Here is a 25,396-nt window from a genome sequence, read left to right as displayed (position 1 = left end):
CACGCATATCCCCCTGCACCCCCACCCCCCAGCATCCAGGGGCACCCTCCACCAGGCCCCCACTCATGTCCCACTCATGTCTCCCATCACCCCCACCCCCAGCAGTGCAGGGCACCCTCCACCAGGCCCCCACTCATGTCCAACTCATGTCCCGCTGCACCCCCAGCCCCCAGCATCCAGGGGCACCCTCCACCAGGCCCCCACTCATGTCTCCCATCACCCCCACCCCCCAGCATCCAGGGGCACCCTCCACCAGGCCCCCACGCATGTCCAACTCATGTCCCCCTGCACCCCCACCCCCCAGCATCCAGGGGCACCCTCCACCAGGCTCCCACTCATGTCTCCCATCACCCCCACCCCCCAGCAGTGCAGGGCACGCTCCACCAGGCCCCCACTCATGTCTCCCATCACCCCCACCCCCCAGCAGTCAGGGGCACCCTCCACCAGGCCCCCACTCATGTCTCCCATCACCCCCACCCGCCAGCAGTCAGGGGCACCCTCCACCAGGCCCCCACTCATGTCCCCCTGCACCCCCACCCCCCAGCAGTCATAGGCACCCTCCACCAGGCCCCCACTCATGTCCAACTCATGTCCCCCTGCACCCCCACCCCCCAGCAGTGCAGGGCACCCTCCACCAGGCCCCCACTCATGTCCAACTCATGTCTCCCAACACCCCCACCCCCCAGCAGTGCAGGGCACCCTCCACCAGGCCCCCACTCATGTCTCCCATCACCCCCACCCCCAGCATCCAGGGGCACCCTCCACCATGCCCCCACTCATGTCTCCCATCACCCCCACCCCCCAGCATCCAGGGGCACCCTCCACCAGGCCCCCACTCATGTCTCCCATCACCCCCACCCCCCAGCAGTGCAGGGCACCGTCCACCAGGCCCCCACGCATATCCCCCTGCACCCCAACCCCCCAGCATCCAGGGGCACCCACCAACAGGCCCCCACTCATGTCCAACTCATGTCGCCCTGCACCCCCAACCCCCAGAAGTGCAGGGCACCCTCCACCAGGCCCCCACTCATGTCCAACTCATGTCTCCCATCACCCCCACCCCCCAGCAGTGTAGAGCACCCTCCACCAGGCCCCCACTCATGTCTCCCATCACCCCCACCCCCCAGCAGTCAGGGGCACCCTCCACAAGGCCCCCACTCATGTCTTCCTGCACCCCCACCCCCCAGCAGTCAGGGGCACCCTCCACCATGCCCCCACTCATGTCTCCCATCACCCCCACCCCCCAGCATCCAGGGGCACCCTCCACCAGGCCCCCACTCATGTCTCCCATCACCCCCACCCCCCAGCAGTGCAGGGCACCCTCCACTAGGCCCCCACTCATGTTTCCCATCACCCCCACCCCCCAGCAGTCAGGGGCACCCTCCACCAGGCCCCGACTCATGTCTCCCATCACACCACCCCCCCCAGCATCTAGGGGCACCCTCCACCAGGCCCCCACTCATGTCTCCCATCACCCCCACCCCCCCAGCAGTGCAGGGCACCCTCCACCAGGCCCCCACTCATGTCCAACTCATTTCCCCATGCACCCCCACCCCCCAGCATCCAGGGGCACCCTCCACCAGGCCCCCACTCATGTCCAACTCATGTCTCCCAGCACCCCCACCCCCCAGCAGTCAGGGGCACCCTCCACCAGGCCCCCACTCATGTCTCCCATCACCCCCACCCCCCAGCAGTCAGGGGCACCCTCCACCAGGCCCCCACTCATGTCTTCCTGCACCCCCACCCCCCAGCAGTCAGGGGCACCCTCCACCATGCCCCCACTCATGTCTCCCATCACCCCCACCCCCCAGCATCCAGGGGCACCCTCCACCAGGCCCCCACTCATGTCTCCCATCACCCCCACCCCCCAGCAGTGCAGGGCACCCTCCACTAGGCCCCCACTCATGTTTCCCATCACCCCCACCCCCCAGCAGTCAGGGGCACCCTCCACCAGGCCCCCACTCATGTCTCCCATCACACCACCCCCCCCAGAATCTAGGGGCACCCTCCACTAGGCCCCCACTCATGTCTCCCATCACCCCCACCCCCCCAGCAGTGCAGGGCACCCTCCACCAGGCCCCCACTCATGTCCAACTCATTTCCCCCTGCACCCCCACCCCCCAGCATCCAGGGGCACCCTCCACCAGGCCCCCACTCATGTCCAACTCATGTCTCCCAACACCCCCACCCCCCAGCAGTCAGGGGCACCCTCCACCATGCCCCCACTCATGTCTCCCATCACCCCCACCCCCCAGCATCCAGGGGCACCCTCCACCAGGCCCCCACTCATGTCTCCCATCACCCCCACCCCCCAGCAGTGCAGGACACCCTCCACCAGGCCCCCGCGCATATCCCCCTGCACCCCCACCCCCCAGCATCCAGGGGCACCCTCCACCAGGCCCCCACTCATGTTCCACTCATGTCTCCCATCACCCCCACCCCCAGCAGTGCAGGGCACCCTCCACCAGGCCCCCACTCATGTCCAACTCATGTCCCGCTGCACCCCCAGCCCCCAGCATCCAGGGGCACCCTCCACCAGGCCCCCACTCATGTCTCCCATCACCCCCACCCCCCAGCATCCAGGGGCACCCTCCACCAGGCCCCCACTCATGTCCAACTCATGTCCCCCTGCACCCCCACCCCCCAGCATCCAGGGGCACCCTCCACCAGGCTCCCACTCATGTCTCCCATCACCCCCACCCCCCAGCAGTGCAGGGCACGCTCCACCAGGCCCCCACTCATGTCTCCCATCACCCCCACCCCCCAGCAGTCAGGGGCACCCTCCACCAGGCCCCCACTCATGTCTCCCATCACCCCCACCCGCCAGCAGTCAGGGGCACCCTCCACCAGGCCCCCACTCATGTCCCCCTGCACCCCCACCCCCCAGCAGTCATAGGCACCCTCCACCAGGCCCCCACTCATGTCCAACTCATGTCCCCCTGCACCCCCACCCCCCAGCAGTGCAGGGCACCCTCCACCAGGCCCCCACTCATGTCCAACTCATGTCTCCCAACACCCCCACCCCCCAGCAGTGCAGGGCACCCTCCACCAGGCCCCCACTCATGTCTCCCATCACCCCCACCCCCCAGCATCCAGGGGCACCCTCCACCATGCCCCCACTCATGTCTCCCATCACCCCCACCCCCCAGCATCCAGGGGCACCCTCCACCAGGCCCCCACTCATGTCTCCCATCACCCCCACCCCCCAGCAGTGCAGGGCACCGTCCACCAGGCCCCCACGCATATCCCCCTGCACCCCAACCCCCCAGCATCCAGGGGCACCCACCAACAGGCCCCCACTCATGTCCAACTCATGTCTCCCATCACCCCCACCCCCCAGCAGTGCAGGGCACCCTCCACCAGGCCCCCACTCATGTCTCCCATCACCCCCACCCCCCAGCATCCAGGGGCACCCTCCACCATGCCCCCACTCATGTCTCCCATCACCCCACCCCCCAGCATCCAGGGGCACCCTCCACCAGGCCCCCACTCATGTCTCCCATCACCCCCACCCCCCAGCAGTGCAGGGCACCGTCCACCAGGCCCCCACGCATATCCCCCTGCACCCCAACCCCCCAGCATCCAGGGGCACCCACCAACAGGCCCCCACTCATGTCCAACTCATGTCGCCCTGCACCCCCAACCCCCAGAAGTGCAGGGCACCCTCCACCAGGCCCCCACTCATTTCCAACTCATGTCTCCCATCACCCCCACCCCCCAGCAGTGTAGAGCACCCTCCACCAGGCCCCCACTCATGTCTCCCATCACCCCCACCCCCCAGCAGTCAGGGGCACCCTCCACCAGGCCCCCACTCATGTCTTCCTGCACCCCCATCCCCCAGCAGTCAGGGGCACCCTCCACCATGCCCCCACTCATGTCTCCCATCACCCCCACCCCCCAGCATCCAGGGGCACCCTCCACCAGGCCCCCACTCATGTCTCCCATCACCCCCACCCCCCAGCAGTGCAGGGCACCCTCCACTAGGCCCCCACTCATGTTTCCCATCACCCCCACCCCCCAGCAGTCAGGGGCACCCTCCACCAGGCCCCGACTCATGTCTCCCATCACACCACCCCCCCCAGCATCTAGGGGCACCCTCCACCAGGCCCCCACTCATGTCTCCCATCACCCCCACCCCCCCAGCAGTGCAGGGCACCCTCCACCAGGCCCCCACTCATGTCCAACTCATTTCCCCCTGCACCCCCAACCCCCAGCATCCAGGGGCACCCTCCACCAGGCCCCCACTCATGTCCAACTCATGTCTCCCATCACCCCCACCCCCCAGCAGTCAGGGGCACCCTCCACCAGGCCCCCACTCATGTCTTCCTGCACCCCCACCCCCCAGCAGTCAGGGGCACCCTCCACCAGGCCCCCACTCATGTCTTCCTGCACCCCCACCCCCCAGCAGTCAGGGGCACCCTCCACCATGCCCCCACTCATGTCTCCCATCACCCCCACCCCCCAGCATCCAGGGGCACCCTCCACCAGGCCCCCACTCATGTCTCCCATCACCCCCACCCCCCAGCAGTGCAGGGCACCCTCCACTAGGCCCCCACTCATGTTTCCCATCACCCCCACCCCCCAGCAGTCAGGGGCACCCTCCACCAGGCCCCCACTCATGTCTCCCATCACACCACCCCCCCCAGAATCTAGGGGCACCCTCCACCAGGCCCCCACTCATGTCTCCCATCACCCCCACCCCCCCAGCAGTGCAGGGCACCCTCCACCAGGCCCCCACTCATGTCCAACTCATTTCCCCCTGCACCCCCACCCCCCAGCATCCAGGGGCACCCTCCACCAGGCCCCCACTCATGTCCAACTCATGTCTCCCAACACCCCCACCCCCCAGCAGTCAGGGGCACCCTCCACCATGCCCCCACTCATGTCTCCCATCACCCCCACCCCCCAGCATCCAGGGGCACCCTCCACCAGGCCCCCACTCATGTCTCCCATCACCCCCACCCCCCAGCAGTGCAGGGCACCCTCCACCAGGCCCCCACGCATATCCCCCTGCACCCCCACCCCCCAGCATCCAGGGGCACCCTCCACCAGGCCCCCACTCATGTCCCACTCATGTCTCCCATCACCCCCACCCCCAGCAGTGCAGGGCACCCTCCACCAGGCCCCCACTCATGTCCAACTCATGTCCCGCTGCACCCCCAGCCCCCAGCATCCAGGGGCACCCTCCACCAGGCCCCCACTCATGTCTCCCATCACCCCCACCCCCCAGCATCCAGGGGCACCCTCCACCAGACCCCCACGCATGTCCAACTCATGTCCCCCTGCACCCCCACCCCCCAGCATCCAGGGGCACCCTCCACCAGGCTCCCACTCATGTCTCCCATCACCCCCACCCCCCAGCAGTGCAGGGCACGCTCCACCAGGCCCCCACTCATGTCTCCCATCACCCCCACCCCCCAGCAGTCAGGGGCACCCTCCACCAGGCCCCCACTCATGTCTCCCATCACCCCCACCCGCCAGCAGTCAGGGGCACCCTCCACCAGGCCCCCACTCATGTCCCCCTGCACCCCCACCCCCCAGCAGTCATAGGCACCCTCCACCAGGCCCCCACTCATGTCCAACTCATGTCCCCCTGCACCCCCACCCCCCAGCAGTGCAGGGCACCCTCCACCAGGCCCCCACTCATGTCCAACTCATGTCTCCCAACACCCCCACCCCCCAGCAGTGCAGGGCACCCTCCACCAGGCCCCCACTCATGTCTCCCATCACCCCCACCCCCAGCATCCAGGGGCACCCTCCACCATGCCCCCACTCATGTCTCCCATCACCCCCACCCCCCAGCATCCAGGGGCACCCTCCACCAGGCCCCCACTCATGTCTCCCATCACCCCCACCCCCCAGCAGTGCAGGGCACCGTCCACCAGGCCCCCACGCATATCCCCCTGCACCCCAACCCCCCAGCATCCAGGGGCACCCACCAACAGGCCCCCACTCATGTCCAACTCATGTCGCCCTGCACCCCCAACCCCCAGAAGTGCAGGGCACCCTCCACCAGGCCCCCACTCATGTCCAACTCATGTCTCCCATCACCCCCACCCCCCAGCAGTGTAGAGCACCCTCCACCAGGCCCCCACTCATGTCTCCCATCACCCCCACCCCCCAGCAGTCAGGGGCACCCTCCACCAGGCCCCCACTCATGTCTTCCTGCACCCCCACCCCCCAGCAGTCAGGGGCACCCTCCACCATGCCCCCACTCATGTCTCCCATCACCCCCACCCCCCAGCATCCAGGGGCACCCTCCACCAGGCCCCCACTCATGTCTCCCATCACCCCCACCCCCCAGCAGTGCAGGGCACCCTCCACTAGGCCCCCACTCATGTTTCCCATCACCCCCACCCCCCAGCAGTCAGGGGCACCCTCCACCAGGCCCCGACTCATGTCTCCCATCACACCACCCCCCCCAGCATCTAGGGGCACCCTCCACCAGGCCCCCACTCATGTCTCCCATCACCCCCACCCCCCCAGCAGTGCAGGGCACCCTCCACCAGGCCCCCACTCATGTCCAACTCATTTCCCCATGCACCCCCACCCCCCAGCATCCAGGGGCACCCTCCACCAGGCCCCCACTCATGTCCAACTCATGTCTCCCAGCACCCCCACCCCCCAGCAGTCAGGGGCACCCTCCACCAGGCCCCCACTCATGTCTCCCATCACCCCCACCCCCCAGCAGTCAGGGGCACCCTCCACCAGGCCCCCACTCATGTCTTCCTGCACCCCCACCCCCCAGCAGTCAGGGGCACCCTCCACCATGCCCCCACTCATGTCTCCCATCACCCCCACCCCCCAGCATCCAGGGGCACCCTCCACCAGGCCCCCACTCATGTCTCCCATCACCCCCACCCCCCAGCAGTGCAGGGCACCCTCCACTAGGCCCCCACTCATGTTTCCCATCACCCCCACCCCCCAGCAGTCAGGGGCACCCTCCACCAGGCCCCCACTCATGTCTCCCATCACACCACCCCCCCCAGAATCTAGGGGCACCCTCCACTAGGCCCCCACTCATGTCTCCCATCACCCCCACCCCCCCAGCAGTGCAGGGCACCCTCCACCAGGCCCCCACTCATGTCCAACTCATTTCCCCCTGCACCCCCACCCCCCAGCATCCAGGGGCACCCTCCACCAGGCCCCCACTCATGTCCAACTCATGTCTCCCAACACCCCCACCCCCCAGCAGTCAGGGGCACCCTCCACCATGCCCCCACTCATGTCTCCCATCACCCCCACCCCCCAGCATCCAGGGGCACCCTCCACCAGGCCCCCACTCATGTCTCCCATCACCCCCACCCCCCAGCAGTGCAGGACACCCTCCACCAGGCCCCCACGCATATCCCCCTGCACCCCCACCCCCCAGCATCCAGGGGCACCCTCCACCAGGCCCCCACTCATGTCCCACTCATGTCTCCCATCACCCCCACCCCCAGCAGTGCAGGGCACCCTCCACCAGGCCCCCACTCATGTCCAACTCATGTCCCGCTGCACCCCCAGCCCCCAGCATCCAGGGGCACCCTCCACCAGGCCCCCACTCATGTCTCCCATCACCCCCACCCCCCAGCATCCAGGGGCACCCTCCACCAGGCCCCCACTCATGTCCAACTCATGTCCCCCTGCACCCCCACCCCCCAGCATCCAGGGGCACCCTCCACCAGGCTCCCACTCATGTCTCCCATCACCCCCACCCCCCAGCAGTGCAGGGCACGCTCCACCAGGCCCCCACTCATGTCTCCCATCACCCCCACCCCCCAGCAGTCAGGGGCACCCTCCACCAGGCCCCCACTCATGTCTCCCATCACACCACCCCCCCCAGAATCTAGGGGCACCCTCCACTAGGCCCCCACTCATGTCTCCCATCACCCCCACCCCCCCAGCAGTGCAGGGCACCCTCCACCAGGCCCCCACTCATGTCCAACTCATTTCCCCCTGCACCCCCACCCCCCAGCATCCAGGGGCACCCTCCACCAGGCCCCCACTCATGTCCAACTCATGTCTCCCAACACCCCCACCCCCCAGCAGTCAGGGGCACCCTCCACCATGCCCCCACTCATGTCTCCCATCACCCCCACCCCCCAGCATCCAGGGGCACCCTCCACCAGGCCCCCACTCATGTCTCCCATCACCCCCACCCCCCAGCAGTGCAGGACACCCTCCACCAGGCCCCCACGCATATCCCCCTGCACCCCCACCCCCCAGCATCCAGGGGCACCCTCCACCAGGCCCCCACTCATGTCCCACTCATGTCTCCCATCACCCCCACCCCCAGCAGTGCAGGGCACCCTCCACCAGGCCCCCACTCATGTCCAACTCATGTCCCGCTGCACCCCCAGCCCCCAGCATCCAGGGGCACCCTCCACCAGGCCCCCACTCATGTCTCCCATCACCCCCACCCCCCAGCATCCAGGGGCACCCTCCACCAGGCCCCCACTCATGTCCAACTCATGTCCCCCTGCACCCCCACCCCCCAGCATCCAGGGGCACCCTCCACCAGGCTCCCACTCATGTCTCCCATCACCCCCACCCCCCAGCAGTGCAGGGCACGCTCCACCAGGCCCCCACTCATGTCTCCCATCACCCCCACCCCCCAGTAGTCAGGGGCACCCTCCACCAGGCCCCCACTCATGTCTCCCATCACCCCCACCCGCCAGCAGTCAGGGGCACCCTCCACCAGGCCCCCACTCATGTCCCCCTGCACCCCCACCCCCCAGCAGTCATAGGCACCCTCCACCAGGCCCCCACTCATGTCCAACTCATGTCCCCCTGCACCCCCACCCCCCAGCAGTGCAGGGCACCCTCCACCAGGCCCCCACTCATGTCCAACTCATGTCTCCCAACACCCCCACCCCCCAGCAGTGCAGGGCACCCTCCACCAGGCCCCCACTCATGTCTCCCATCACCCCCACCCCCCAGCATCCAGGGGCACCCTCCACCATGCCCCCACTCATGTCTCCCATCACCCCCACCCCCCAGCATCCAGGGGCACCCTCCACCAGGCCCCCACTCATGTCTCCCATCACCCCCACCCCCCAGCAGTGCAGGGCACCGTCCACCAGGCCCCCACGCATATCCCCCTGCACCCCAACCCCCCAGCATCCAGGGGCACCCACCAACAGGCCCCCACTCATGTCCAACTCATGTCTCCCATCACCCCCACCCCCCAGCAGTGTAGAGCACCCTCCACCAGGCCCCCACTCATGTCTCCCATCACCCCCACCCCCCAGCAGTCAGGGGCACCCTCCACCAGGCCCCCACTCATGTCTTCCTGCACCCCCACCCCCCAGCAGTCAGGGGCACCCTCCACCATGCCCCCACTCATGTCTCCCATCACCCCCACCCCCCAGCATCCAGGGGCACCCTCCACCAGGCCCCCACTCATGTCTCCCATCACCCCCACCCCCCAGCAGTGCAGGGCACCCTCCACTAGGCCCCCACTCATGTTTCCCATCACCCCCACCCCCCAGCAGTCAGGGGCACCCTCCACCAGGCCCCGACTCATGTCTCCCATCACACCACCCCCCCCAGCATCTAGGGGCACCCTCCACCAGGCCCCCACTCATGTCTCCCATCACCCCCACCCCCCCAGCAGTGCAGGGCACCCTCCACCAGGCCCCCACTCATGTCCAACTCATTTCCCCCTGCACCCCCACCCCCCAGCATCCAGGGGCACCCTCCACCAGGCCCCCACTCATGTCCAACTCATGTCTCCCAGCACCCCCACCCCCCAGCAGTCAGGGGCACCCTCCACCATGCCCCCACTCATGTCTCCCATCACCCCCACCCCCCAGCATCCAGGGGCACCCTCCACCAGGCCCCCACTCATGTCTCCCATCACCCCCACCCCCCAGCAGTGCAGGGCACCCTCCACCAGGCCCCCACGCATATCCCCCTGCACCCCCACCCCCCAGCATCCAGGGGCACCCTCCACCAGGCCCCCACTCATGTCCAACTCATGTCGCCCTGCACCCCCACCCCCCAGCAGTGCAGGGCACCCTCCACCAGGCCCCCACTCATGTCCAACTCATGTCTCCCATCTCCCCCACTCCCCAGCAGTGCAGGGCACCCTCCACCAGGCCCCCACTCATGTCTCCCGTCACCCCCACCCCCCAGCAGTCAGGGGCACCCTCCACCAGGCCCCCACTCATGTCCCCCTGCACCCCCACCCCCCAGCAGTTAGGGGCACCCTCCACCAGGCCCCCACTCATGTCTCCCATCACCCCCACCCCCCAGCATCCAGGGGCACCCTCCACCAGGCCCCCACTCATGTCTCCCATCACCCCCACCCCCCAGCTGTGCAGGGCACCCCCCACCAGGCCCCCACTCATGTCTCCCATCACCCCCACCCCCCAGCAGTCAGGGGGACCCTCTACCAGGCCCCCACTCATGTCTCCCATCACCCCATCCCCCCCAGCATCCACGGGCACCCTCCACCAGGCCCCCACTCATGTCTCCCATCACCCCCACCCCCCAGCAGTGCAGGGCACCCTCCACCAGGCCCCCACTCATGTCCAACTCATTTCCCCCTGCACCCAAACCCCCCAGCATCCAGGGGCACCCTCCACCAGGCCCCCACTCATGTCCAACTCATGTCTCCCAGCACCCCCACCCCCCAGCAGTCAGGGGAACCCTCCACCAGGCCCCCACTCATGTCCAAATCATGTCCCCCTGCACCCCCACCCCCCAGCAGTGCAGGGCACCCCCCACCAGGCCCCCACTCATGTCCAACTCATGTCTCCCATCACCCCCACCCCCCAGCAGTGCAGGGCACCCTCCACCAGGCCCCCACTCATGTCTCCCATCACCCCCACCCCCCAGCAGTGCACGGCACTGTTAGTGAAAATTCTCTGTTTAGGCTGAATTTCCTAACCTAGTGAGTCCCCCAGCAGTCCCTGCTGGATTTCTGGAGCTTGTTTTTTCCATCCTGCCAAGAGTGGGACTCTTTTCCTCCCACTCTTGGACGTGGATGTGTGTAATTCCTTGGAATGTCAATGTGGTCTATGGGCTATGAGGTCTTTTACTCCATAGGGTCTCATATGTTTTTTTATGTGTGTTACACCGCACCCTATGTGCCGTAACACTGGGGCGTCCTAGCGGACCTCCACCATAGACTCCATACCCGGGGACTGACTACTGTCTCCCCGGGCATGTAAAGTCACCATTGGCTTTACTAGACCTAAATTTACTAACAGAACTAGTACAAACCATCTTATTGTGGACGTGCTAGTAGGGGTAATTCGATTACTCCTGGGTCTGTTACTCGAGGGGGCACTGTCCCGTCCCCCCTCGTCGAGTTTTGGCTGGTGGCAGTGGAAAACACTTGTTATGTTCGACCCCGAACGTAACCCTATGGGATTTGTCCCATTGTTGGAGATTGATACTTTTCCTCGTTAATCTCTAACGTACCACCGGTCTACTTATCTTAAATAAGTTTATCGGATGGTATTTTCTGCCAGAACTCGGTTTTTAAAATGGCGTCTGTGTTCGTCTCTGTGACTCCTAAACCAAAGGTTGAGCCCTTTGTTCCACTTTTGGCGGGCCTCTGTACAGAGACCCTCCAAAGTGGTGCCATTCTGTCTGGGTTACCACAGGGGTGTGGGAGGGGGGTTTAGGCACCCTGGACCGAGTTGCCTTGCCAACTCCGGTCGCACTCTGGTGTGATTGGCCCAAGTGGTGAGCCTCCCCGCTCACCATTTAGCAAGTGTTGATTGACAGCTAGGCTGAATGAATGGGGGTTTTCTGCATAAAAGCAGGGCTTTTGGGACTGGATCTTCAGAAGTCGCCACAGGACCTAAGAACCCGACGAGGGTAACGCTGAGCCGACCTGCAACTTACAACAAACATGTCTACGATGGAAACTTACAGTCAAGAATCCTTGTCAGGTGAAAATACTGAGAGTTTGCGAGCTCTCTGTAGGCAAGAGAATCTTTCTGTAAGAGGCAAGAAGTTAGAACTAATAGAGAGATTGCTGGCGAACCAAAGTCTGGGTACTGGTTCAGAGGAGCCAATTTCTCCAGCAAATGTAGATAACAGTGATGGTGTTGATTTAAATCGTAATTCTGATGATAGCGATGAAGAGGCTGACGAGGACGGAGAGGCTAACGAAACTGTCTCCCCTGCTCCTCTACCTGCCTTACCAGCTGTACCTACGGGGCCCATACCAGGTCCCACAAGTAACCCTGCTTATTTTGAACTTGAAAAAATGAAGCTCGAATTAGAATACAAACGGTTCTTGGCTCAATCTGAACGAAACCAAGAGCTCGAGTTCAGACGGATGAATGCCCAGGCTGAGCAGAAGCAAGCTGAGTTAAGACTCAGGGAAATAGAACTTAATCACGAATTAGAAATGAAAAAGTTGTCTATCGAAAATGCTTCTCTCTCCTCTGGTTCCTCTAGGAGCTCCATTCCCAAAAGACCCCGGATGCCGAAGGAATTAGTGGGTATGTATGAACCGAGATTGGATGTGTTGTATTGGTTAAAACTGTTTGAGTACAATCATGGGCTCCAGAACATCACCGGGAATGATCTACTTCCCTGGCTGTTCTCTAGGCTCCCTCCTGTTGCGACCGATGTGGTAATGGAGTTGGGGGAGGCGGATAAGACGGATTATGAAAGTGTGAAACTAGCGTTAATAGCTAGAATCGGGAAGACCCCTTCCCAGTATCTTAAGAGGTTTAGAACCCTCAAAAAGCATGATGGTACCCCTTGGGCTACCTGGGTGAGTGAAGGGTTGAAAAACTTAGAGGGATGGATTAAGGGTTACAAAGTGAACACTTATGAGGGTATGAGGAATCTTTTTATGTTGGAGTCGATTTATGATGCCTGTTCTCCTGAGCTCAGACAGCACTTGGCTGATTCGAAGGAATTGGATTCCCGGACGCTAGCTAAGGCTGCTGACTTGTGGGTGGCCAACAGTGCTACTCATAAGGATTCTGGGGCAACTCAGAAAAAGGATGAGGGAAAACAGCCTAAAAAAGACTCAAAAGAGAATTCTAATAACTCACATTTCAAAGAGGGCCCCAAACAAAACCAGAAGGGTAAGCCACAAGGAAAACTACAGCAGAATAGTGTGTCTTCTGGTGCCAAACCGGAAGGAGGTCAGAACAACCCACCATTCCAGAAAGCATTCGGTAAATGCTTTGTTTGTGGCTCGACTGACCATGTGAAAGGAGATCCCAGATGTAAGGGTAAACCTTCAGGGGTCCAGCTTGTCTCCTTAGCCTTCGCTCCAGAGGAGGAAGTCCAAATGGCAAGTGGAAACTTTCTACTGCTAGCTGACGAACCCATTGGAGTCTCAGCCCGCGTTTCTTTAGTATCTCTGGGGTTGTTGTGAACAACAGAATTTAGATGTCTATAATTCTATCCCCGATAATACTAAAGAGTATTATAAGGACAGTGTCCAGGTGAATGGTCAGGAGACTCCTGCCATTAGGGACACTGGGGCCAGCATAACTGTGGTGGATAAATCGTTTTTTCAGGCTGAGGATGTTGCTAAGGCACCCAAACGCCTCACCAAGTTAGCTGGAGGGCCTGTGCAGATGCTTCCCCAATTACCAGTTCTCATCCAGTGTAACGACATGACTGTAAAGATACCTGTCAGCATACAGAGTGAGGTACCAGGACGCGTACTGTTGGGTAACGATTTGAAAACTCTCGGAGTTGTATCGCATACTCCCAGACCTCCTAGTAAACGGTTACAGGAGCTAACCAGACCCGCAAGAGAGAGGACCATGCGCGGTACTCTCCAGGAGATGATGAAGACAGAAATCACTCCTGCTCCACTAGAATTGTCGGCAGCTGTCTCCAAGAAATCAGAAGTGAAAGGGAAACCTAAGACTTCTATCCCGAAACCAGCAACCAGCATTTCAGTGCAGCCAACACGGACTTCCCCGCGGTTGTCCAAAGTTACACCCGTAACTCCACCTCCAGCTGAGGCTGAGAGGGAGGTACAACCCTGTGTGGTAGAATTAGACTCTGAGGAAGAGCTAGTGGAAGGCCAGGAACTCATTGGAGATCTGGATCCTGTTGACCATCCTGAGCTGCTGTCTTTACTGGCAGATGGTGGACCCAGCAGGGCAGACTTCAGTAAGGGACAGAGAGAATGTCCAACTCTGGAAGTTCTCCGCCACCAGGCAGAAGCTCAGGCTGAAGGGCAAGAGCCTGGGAAATACAGGTTGCACTGGGAAGATGGCCTCCTCTACAGTGAACCGACCGAGTCTGCACCTGGAGACTACAAACGACTTGTAGTACCCCAAGAGAACAGACCACAGTTCTTGCAGTTAGCCCACGAGATTCCTTTGGCTGGTCACTTGAGTTTCAAGAAGACTAAGGAAAGGCTCTCTCTCTACTTCTATTGGCCAAAGATGGGGGCCGAAGTAGAAAAACACTGCAGGAGCTGCCACACCTGCCAGACCTCTGGTAAGGTTGGCGCCAAGAATGTGACACCTTTAGTGCCTCTCCCAGTTGTGGGAGTCCCATTTGAGAGAGTAGGGATTGACATTGTGGGTCCCCTTGATCCTCCAACCTCCTCAGGCAACAGGTTTATACTTGTTGTAGTAGACCATGCTACTAGGTATCCTGAGGCAATTCCTATGAGGACTGTTACAGCTCCGGCTGTGGCTAAGGCCCTCCTTGGTATTTTTACTAGGGTCGGGTTTCCTAAGGAAGTAATCTGTGACAGGGGGTCAAACGTTATGTCCCACTACATGAAAGCCATGTGGAAAACCTGTGGAGTTACTTACAAGTTCTCAACGGCCTACCACCCACAAACCAATTGGTTGGTAGAATGGTTCAACCGAACCATGAAGAGCATGATAGGTGCTTTAGAGGAACCCCTTAAGAGTAAGTGGGACCCTCTACTGCCATGCCTTCTCTTTGCTTATAGAGAAGTCCCTCAGGAGGGAGTAGGTTACTCTCCCTTCGAACTTCTCTATGGTCATCCCGTCAGAGGTCCATTGGCCCTGATTAAGGAGGGGTTGGAGAGTGCTCCTTCCCCCAAGCCAGTCAGAGTGACTGACTACGTGATAGGTCTCTGGAGGAGAATGTCGCACATGATGACGGAAGCAAGCGATAGCTTGAAAGCTGGACAAGCATTGGTCAAGCACTGGCACGATCAAAAGGCTAACATGGTTGAGTTCGCTCAAGACCAGCTAGTTCTCGTTATGATCCCAACAAGGCAGAGGGCCTTGCAAGATAAATGGATGGGACCCTTCAGAGTTGCGGGTAAACTCGGAGAGGTTAACTATCTGGTGGACTTGGGCAATCCCAAGGAGGCTCCGACCGTCTTCCACACCAACCGCCTCAAAGCGTACGTCTCACGACCTGATGTAGGAGCGTTGCTTCTAGCATCATCCGAGGAAGAAGAAGAGAGTGAAGCTCTTCCGGATCTCCTCAGGGGCTTACCTTTAGACGAACAAATTGAAGGAGTAAATCTCTCCTCCAATCTGACACCCGAGCAACAAGAAGAGTGCAAATCTATGTTGAATCAGTTTGCCTCTCTGTTCCCGCTTTCACCAGGCTTGACCCCTTGGGGCCAGCATGACATACTCACTGGTGACTGTCTGCCAGTCAAAAGCAGAGGATACAGAATGTCAGAAAACGTACGAACCCACATCAAAGGTGAGGTCAGCAAGATCCTTGATCTCGGGGTAATAGAGACCTCTACTAGTCCATGGTCTAGCACAGTTGTGTTAGTAACAAAGGCCGGATCTAAAGAGCTTAGATTCTGCGTGGATTATAGAGCTCTTAATGCAGTCACCACGACTGATGCCCACCCTTTGCCAAGAACAGATGAGTTGGTGGATAAACTTGGCTCCGCCAAGTTCCTCAGCACATTTGACTTGACGTCAGGCTATTGGCAAATAGCCTTGACAGACCATGCCAAGGAGAAAACTGCATTTTCTACCCCCGTTGGCTTATACCAGTTTAAGATAATGCCTTTCGGATTGAAGAATGCACCTGCTACGTTTCAACGGATGGTAAACCAGGTTCTGAATGGGATGGAGGACTTCTGCATGGCATACTTGGATGACATCGCAGTGTTCAGCAATTCCTGGGAAGAACATGTAACCACCTGAGAGATGTTTTGCAGGCTCTTGGACGAGCCAATCTGACCATAAAGGCGAGTAAATGCCAAATTGGACAGAGTAAGGTAGTCTATCTTGGACATGAGGTAGGAGGTGGAGAAATAAGGCCTTTGCTCAGTAAGATTGAAGCTGTGCAAAATTGGACAATACCTACTACTCAAACCCAAGTGAGAGCCGTCCTAGGCCTCACTGGGTACTACAGGAATTTCATAGAGAACTATGGGACCATAGCTTCTCCACTGAATGTCATCTCCTCGCCCAAATTTCCTAAAAAGGTTAAATGGAACGAGGAGTGCAATCAGGCTTTTGAAAACCTGAAAAAGGCTCTTTGCCAAGCCCCAGTACTCAGAGCTCCTGATTACCGCCAACACTTCATTGTGCAGACAGATGCTTCAAATGTAGGGATAGGTGCCGTACTCAGTCATCTGGATGGGAAAGGTAGGGAGCACCCCGTTTGCTCCATCAGCCGCAAGCTGAAGGATCCTGAAACAAGGTGGGCAACAATTGAAAGAGAGTGCTTTGCTATCGTGTGGGCTCTGAAGAAGTTTAGGCCGTACTTGTATGGTTCTACTTTTGTCATTCAGACTGACCACCAACCCTTGAGATGGTTAATGCAAATGAAAGGGGAAAACCGAAAACTATTGAGATGGTCGATCTGCCTGCAAGGGTTTGATTTCACCATTGAGCACAGGTCAGGATGTCACCACCAAAATGCTGATGGTCTCTCTAGGATGTATGTTATCGACTAGAGGTATGAGATTCATCCAGGAGTGGATTAAATCCTCCTGTCCCTTAGTCTGGGGGGGGCGAGTGTTCGGGAGAATTCTCTGATTAGGCTGAATTTCCTAACCTAGTGAGTCCCCCAGCAGCTTTGCTGGATTTCTGGAGTTTTTTTTTTCCATCCTGCCAAGAGTGGGACTCTTTTCCTCCCACTCTTGGACGTGAATGTATGTAATTCCTTGGAATGTCAATGTGGTCTATGGGCTATGGGGTCTTTTACTCCATAGGCTCTCATATGTTTTTCTATGTGTGTTACACCGCACCCTACGTGCCGTAACACTGGGGCGTCCTAGCGGACCTCCACCATAGACTCCATACCCGGGGGCTGACTACTGTCTCCCCGGGCATGTAAAGTCACCATTGGCTTTACTAGACCTAAATTTACTAACAGAACTAGTACAAACCATCTTATTGTGGACGTGCTAGTAGGGGTAATTCGATTACTCCTGGGTCTGTTACTCGAGGGGGCACTGTCCCGTCCCCCCTCGTCGAGTTTTGGCTGGTGGCAGTGGAAACTACTTGTTATGTTCGACCCCGAACGTAACCCTATGGGATTCGTCCCATTGTTGGAGATTGATACTTTTCCTTGTTAATCTCTAACGTACCACTTGTCTACTTATCTTAAATAAGTTTATCGGATGGTATTTTCTGCCAGAACTCGGTTTTTAAAATGGCTCTGTGTTCGTCTCTGTGACTCCTAAACCAAAGGTTGAGCCCTTTGTTCCACTTTTGGCGGGCCTCTGTACAGAGACCCTCCAAAGTGGTGCCATTCTGTCTGGGTTACCACAGGGGTGTGGGAGGGGGGTTTAGGCACCCTGGACCGAGTTGCCTTGCCAACTCCGGTCGCACTCTGGTGTGATTGGTCCAAGTGGTGAGCCTCCCCGCTCACCACTTAGCAAGTGTTGATTGACAGCTAGGCTGAATGAATGGGGGTTTTCTGCATAAAAGCAGGGCTTTTGGGACTGGATCTTCAGAAGTCGCCACAGGACCTAAGAACCCGACAAGGGTAACGCTGAGCCGACCTGCAATGACGACACCTCCGGTGGAGCCCTGCGGAACCGACTCACCACTTCCCGACGACAGAGGAGATCTCCCTGCCGGAGAGTCTCTTCCCCTGACTGGTGGGAACAACCAGTCCCTTTTGCTTTTTCTTCGCCTCAGGACGCGGTGGTCGAATTGCCAGTGCAGAGCACCCCGGCAACCGGACAGCCACTACCCCTGTACCGCGACCAAAAGGTGGTGCCTTGTGACGGAGCACTCCGCGGCTGGTCTCTTTCCTGGTGGTGCACCGGACTTCACGTTTCTTCGACGACAAGATCATCTCTACTCTTGGCAAAGACCCGACGTGCATCCACCACCAGGAACAACTGCCTCCGCCGGAGCTGTCTCTCCACAAACAAGGTACCGTGTCCGCCTGGCTTCCCTTTCGATCGGTTCGAGTGAGGTGTCTTAATCCTCTCCTTTCCGTTGGGTCGCCTCCAAGCTTTCTCACGTATTGTTCTGAACTAGTTCAATCTGCCGATAACAATTTGCTACAAAGACTCAAACGCATTTCCACTAGAGACTTTTTGGGACATATCGCCTTGCCTCTCTCCGAGTGGGCCTGGCCTCTGAACTTTATGATCTATTGTGGTTCTTGCCTTCTTGCCTTGCATTTTACCCGTGAAGTATTGAACTGTGCTGATTTCGTAACCTGCCTATTTTTCTCTCCCGTCCTAACTAATATTAGAGTGCCATCTAGGTTGAGGTATACACCTCTGTCTGTAAATAAGTGATGCCGGTAGAACCTAGACTTGTCGAAATATTGTTAGGGGGTTTGATCGTTTCTTCTTCGTAGAGTAATTATAATTGAATTGTTTGCCGTGATAGTACCATAGTGTTTTTCATAGATGTTCCGTTATAAATAAATACCTTAATATCTTTACACTGAAGCCTTGTTGCGTGTTTGCTTGTCTTACTGTGAAGAATTGTCCTATATTGTATACTCCACATACTGCTTAACTCTTCTTGAGAGAAGTCTGACTGCTCAGCCACAGCTACCAAGTGAATCTGTGTGGTACAGACTGCTACCAAGTGGGTTCACTGCCAAACACCTGTAGTCCTAAATCTTTTTCAGTGGTCCCAGAGGGAACTGCACAGGTTTCCGCCTAACACTGGTGTACAGCGGTGGGATTTGTATCAAGTTTACAGTTTAGAGTGCTTTTCGACACTTTAGGATAACTAACCACAAAGCTTAGCACTAAAAAGCAACTTACAACAAACATGTCTACGATGGAAACTTACAGTCAAGAATCCTTGTCAGGTGAAAATACTGAGAGTTTGCGAGCTCTCTGTAGGCAAGAGAATCTTTCTGTAATAGGCAAGAAGTTAGAACTAATAGAGAGATTGCTGGCGAACCAAAGTCTGGGTACTGGTTCAGAGGAACCAATTTCTCCAGCAAATGTAGATAACAGTGATGGTGTTGATCTAAATCGTAATTCTGATGATAGCGATGAAGAGGCTGACGAGGACGGAGAGGCTAACGAAACTGTCTCCCCTGCTCTTCTACCTGCCTTACCAGCTGTACCTACGGGGCCCATACCAGGTCCCACAAGTAACCCTGCTTATTTTGAACTTGAAAAAATGAAGCTCGAATTAGAATACAAACGGTTCTTGGCTCAACCTGAACGAAACCAAGAGCTCGAGTTCAGACGGATGAATGCCCAGGCTGAGCAGAAGCTAGCTGAGTTAAGACTCAGGGAAATAGAACTTAATCACGAATTAGAAATGCAAAAGTTGTCTATCGAAAATGCTTCTCTCTCCTCTGGTTTCTCTAGGAGCTCCAGACCCAAAAGACCCCGGATGCCGAAGGAATTAGTGGGTATGTATGAACCGAGATTGGATGTGTTGGATTGGTTAAAACTGTTTGAGTACAATCATGGGCTCCAGAACATCACCGGGAATGATCTACTTCCCTGGCTGTTCTCAAGGCTCCCTCCTGTTGCGACCAATGTGGTAATGGAGTTGGGGGAGGCGGATAAGACGGATTATGAAAGTGTGAAACTAGCGTTAATAGCTAGATTCGGGAAGACCCCTTCCCAGTATCTTAAGAGGTTTAGAACCCTCAAAAAGCATGATGGTATCGCTTGGGCTACCTGGGTGAGTGAAGGGTTGAAAAACTTAGAGGGATGGATTAAGGGTTACAAAGTGAACACTTATGAGGGTATGAGGAATATTTTTATGTTGGAGTCGATTTATGATGCCTGTTCTCCTGAGTTCAGACAGCACTTGGCTGATTCGAAGGAATTGGATTCCCGGATGCTAGCTAAGGCTGCTGACTTGTGGGTGGCCAACAGGGCTACTCATAAGGATTCTGGGGCAACTCAGAAAAAGGATGAGGGAAAACAGCCTAAAAAAGACTCAAAAGAGAATTCTAATAATTCTCATTTCAAAGAGGGCCCCAAACAAAACCAGAAGGGTAAGCCACAAGGAAAACCACAGCAGAATAGTGTGTCTTCTGGTGCCAAACAGGAAGGAGGTTAGAACAAGCCACCATTCCAGAAAGCATTTGGTAAATGCTTTGTTTGTGGCTCGACTGATCACGTGAAAGGAGATCCCAGATGTAAGGGTAAACCTCCAGGGGTCCAGCTTGTTTCCTTAGCCTTCGCTCCAGAGGAGGAAGTCCAAATGGCAAGTGGAAACTTTCTACTGCTAGCAGACGAACCCATTGGAGTCTCAGCCAGCGTTTCTTTAGTATCTCTGAGGTTGTGGGAACAACAGAATTTAGATGTCTATAATTCTATCCCCGATAATACTAAAGAGTATTATAAGGACAGTGTCCAGGTGAATGGTCAGGAGACTCCTGCCATTAGAGACACTGGGGCCAGCATAACTGTGGTGGATAAATCGTTTTTTCAGGCTGACGATGTTGCTAAGTCACCCAAACGCCTCACCAAGTTAGCTGGAGGGCCTGTGCAGATGCTTCCCCAATTACCAGTTCTCATCCAGTGTAACGACATGACTGTAAAGGTACCCGTCAGCATACAGAGTGAGGTACAGGACACGCACTGTTGGGTAACGATTTAAAAACTCTCGGAGTTGTATCGCATACTCCCAGACCTCCTAGTAAACGGTTACAGGAGCTAACCAGACCCGCAAGAGAGAGGACCATGCGCAGTACTCTCCAGGAGATGATGAAGACAGAAATCACTCCTGCTCCACTAGAATTGTCGGCAGCTGTCTCCAAGAAATCAGAAGCGAAAGGGAAACCTAAGACTTCTATCCCGAAACCAGCAGCCAGCATTTCAGTGCAGCCAACACGGACTTCCCCGCGGTTGTCCAAAGTTACACCCGTAACTCCACCTCCAGCTGAGGCTGAGAGGGAGGTACAACCCTGTGTGGTAGAATTAGACTCTGAGGAAGAGCTAATGGAAGGCCAGGAACTCATTGGAGATCTGGATCCTGTTGACCATCCTGAGCTGCAGTCTTTACTGGCAGAAGGTGGACCCAGCAGGGCAGACTTCAGTAAGGGACAGAGAGAATGTCCAACTCTGGAAGGTCTTCGCCACCAGGCAGAAGCTCAGGCTGAAGGGCAAGAGCCTGGGAAATACAGGTTGCACTGGGAAGATGGCCTCCTCTACAGTGAACCGACCGAGTCTGCACCAGGAGACTACAAACGACTTGTAGTACCCCAAGAGAACAGACCACAGTTCTTGCAGTTAGCCCACGAGATTCCTTTGGCTGGTCACTTGAGTTTCAAGAAGACTAAGGAAAGGCTCTCTCTCTACTTCTATTGGCCAAAGATGGGGGCCGAAGTAGAAAAACACTGCAGGAGCTGCCACACCTGCCAGACCTCTGGCAAGGTTGGCGCCAAGAATGTGGCACCTTTAGTGCCTCTCCCAGTTGTGGGAGTCCCATTTGAGAGAGTAGGGATTGACATTGTGGGTCCCCTTGATCCTCCAACCTCCTCAGGCAACAGGTTTATACTTGTTGTAGTAGACCATGCTACTAGGTATCCTGAGGCAATTCCTATGAGGACTGTTACAGCTCCGGCTGTGGCTAAGGCCCTCCTTGGTATTTTTACTAGGGTCGGGTTTCCTAAGGAAGTAATCTCTGACAGGGGGTCAAACTTTATGTCCCACTACATGAAAGCCATGTGGAAAACCTGTGGAGTTACTTACATGTTCTCAACGGCCTACCACCCCCAAACCAATGGATTGGTAGAACGGTTCAACCGAACCATGAAGACCATGATAGGTGCTTTAGAGGAACCCCTTAAGCGTAGGTGGGACCTTCTACTGCCATGCCTTCTCTTTGCTTATAGAGAAGTCCCTCAGGAGGGAGTAGGTTACTCTCCCTTCGAACTTCTCTATGGTCATCCCGTCAGAGGTCCATTGGCCCTGATTAAGGAGGGGTTGGAGAGTGCTCCTTCCCCCAAGCCAGTCATAGTGACTGACTACGTGATAGGTCTCCGGAGGAGAATGTCGCACATGATGACGGAAGCAAGCGATAACTTGAAAGCTGGACAAGCATTGGTCAAGCACTGGCACGATCAAAAGGCTAACATGGTTGAGTTCGCTCAAGACCAGCTAGTTCTCGTTATGATCCCAACAAGGCAGAGGGCCTTGCAAGATAAATGGATGGGACCCTTCAGAGTTGCGGGTAAACTCGGAGAGGTTAACTATCTGGTGGACTTGGGCAATCCCAAGGAGGCTCCGACCGTCTTCCACACCAACCGCCTCAAAGCGTACGTCTCACGACCTGATGTAGGAGCGTTGCTTCTAGCATCATCCGAGGAAGAAGAAGAGAGTGAAGCTCTTCCGGATCTCCTCAGAGGCTTACCTTTAGACAAACAAATTGAAGGAGTAAATCTCTCCTCCAATCTGACACCCGAGCAACAAGAAGAGTGCAAATCTATGTTGAATCAGTTTGCCTCTCTGTTCTCGCTTTCACCAGGCTTGACCCCTTGGGGCCAGCATGACATACTCACTGGTGACTGTCTGCCAGTCAAAAGCAGAGGATACAGAATGTCAGAAAACGTACGAACCCACATCAAAGGTGAGGTCAGCAAGATGCTTGATCTCGGGGTAATAGAGCCCTTTACTAGTCCATGGTCTAGCCCAGTTGTGTTAGTACCAAAGGCCGGATCTAAAGAGCTTAGATTCTGCGTGGATTATAGAGCTCTTAATGCAGTCACCACGACTGATGCCCACCCTTTGCCAAGGACAGATGAGTTGGTGGATAAACTTGGCGCCGCCAAGTTCCTCAGCACATTTGACTTGACGTCAGGCTATTGGCAAATAGCCCTGACAGACCATGCCAAGGAGAAAACTGCATTTTCTACCCCCGTTGGCTTATACCAGTTTAAGGTAATGCCTTTCGGATTGAAGAATGCACCTGCTAAGTTTCAACGGATGGTAAACCAGGTTCTGAATGGGATGGAGGACTTCTGCATGGCATACTTGGATGACATCGCAGTGTTCAGCAATTCCTGGGAAGAACATGTAACCACCTGAGAGATGTTTTGCAGGCTCTTGGACGAGCCAATCTGACCATAAAGGCGAGTAAATGCCAAATTGGACAGAGTAAGGTAGTCTATCTTGGACATGAGGTAGGAGGTGGAGAAATAAGGCCTTTGCTCAGTAAGATTGAAGCTGTGCAAAATTGGACAATACCTACTACTCAAACCCAAGTGAGAGCCGTCCTAGGCCTCACTGGGTACTACAGGAATTTCATAGAGAACTATGGGACCATAGCTTCTCCACTGAATGTCATCTCCTCGCCCAAATTTCCTAAAAAGGTTAAATGGAACGAGGAGTGCAATCAGGCTTTTGAAAACCTGAAAAAGGCTCTTTGCCAAGCCCCAGTACTCAGAGCTCCTGATTACCGCCAACACTTCATTGTGCAGACAGATGCTTCAAATGTAGGGATAGGTGCCGTACTCAGTCATCTGGATGGGAAAGGTAGGGAGCACCCCGTTTGCTCCATCAGCCGCAAGCTGAAGGATCCTGAAACAAGGTGGGCAACAATTGAAAGAGAGTGCTTTGCTATCGTGTGGGCTCTGAAGAAGTTTAGGCCGTACTTGTATGGTTCTACTTTTGTCATTCAGACTGACCACCAACCCTTGAGATGGTTAATGCAAATGAAAGGGGAAAACCGAAAACTATTGAGATGGTCGATCTGCCTGCAGGGGTTTGATTTCACCATTGAGCACAGGTCAGGATGTCACCACCAAAATGCTGATGGTCTCTCTAGGATGTATGTTATCGACTAGAGGTATGAGATTCATCCAGGAGTGGATTAAATCCTCCTGTCCCTTAGTCTGGGGGGGGCGAGTGTTAGGGAGAATTCTCTGATTAGGCTGAATTTCCTAACCTAGTGAGTCCCCCAGCAGCTTTGCTGGATTTCTGGAGTTTTTTTTTTCCATCCTGCCAAGAGTGGGACTCTTTTCCTCCCACTCTTGGACGTGAATGTATGTAATTCCTTGGAATGTCAATGTGGTCTATGGGCTATGGGGTCTTTTACTCCATAGGCTCTCATATGTTTTTCTATGTGTGTTACACCGCACCCTACGTGCCGTAACACTGGGGCGTCCTAGCGGACCTCCACCATAGACTCCATACCCGGGGGCTGACTACTGTCTCCCCGGGCATGTAAAGTCACCATTGGCTTTACTAGACCTAAATTTACTAACAGAACTAGTACAAACCATCTTATTGTGGACGTGCTAGTAGGGGTAATTCGATTACTCCTGGGTCTGTTACTCGAGGGGGCACTGTCCCGTCCCCCCTCGTCGAGTTTTGGCTGGTGGCAGTGGAAACTACTTGTTATGTTCGACCCCGAACGTAACCCTATGGGATTCGTCCCATTGTTGGAGATTGATACTTTTCCTTGTTAATCTCTAACGTACCACTTGTCTACTTATCTTAAATAAGTTTATCGGATGGTATTTTCTGCCAGAACTCGGTTTTTAAAATGGCTCTGTGTTCGTCTCTGTGACTCCTAAACCAAAGGTTGAGCCCTTTGTTCCACTTTTGGCGGGCCTCTGTACAGAGACCCTCCAAAGTGGTGCCATTCTGTCTGGGTTACCACAGGGGTGTGGGAGGGGGGTTTAGGCACCCTGGACCGAGTTGCCTTGCCAACTCCGGTCGCACTCTGGTGTGATTGGTCCAAGTGGTGAGCCTCCCCGCTCACCACTTAGCAAGTGTTGATTGACAGCTAGGCTGAATGAATGGGGGTTTTCTGCATAAAAGCAGGGCTTTTGGGACTGGATCTTCAGAAGTCGCCACAGGACCTAAGAACCCGACAAGGGTAACGCTGAGCCGACCTGCAATGACGACACCTCCGGTGGAGCCCTGCGGAACCGACTCACCACTTCCCGACGACAGAGGAGATCTCCCTGCCGGAGAGTCTCTTCCCCTGACTGGTGGGAACAACCAGTCCCTTTTGCTTTTTCTTCGCCTCAGGACGCGGTGGTCGAATTGCCAGTGCAGAGCACCCCGGCAACCGGACAGCCACTACCCCTGTACCGCGACCAAAAGGTGGTG

This window comes from Ambystoma mexicanum, chromosome 14 (genome assembly GCF_040938575.1).
Source record: "Ambystoma mexicanum isolate Mex_15411 chromosome 14, UKY_AmexF1_1, whole genome shotgun sequence".
In the NCBI taxonomy this organism is placed as follows: Eukaryota; Metazoa; Chordata; class Amphibia; order Caudata; family Ambystomatidae; genus Ambystoma; species Ambystoma mexicanum.
This window is presented reverse-complemented; position numbering follows the sequence as displayed.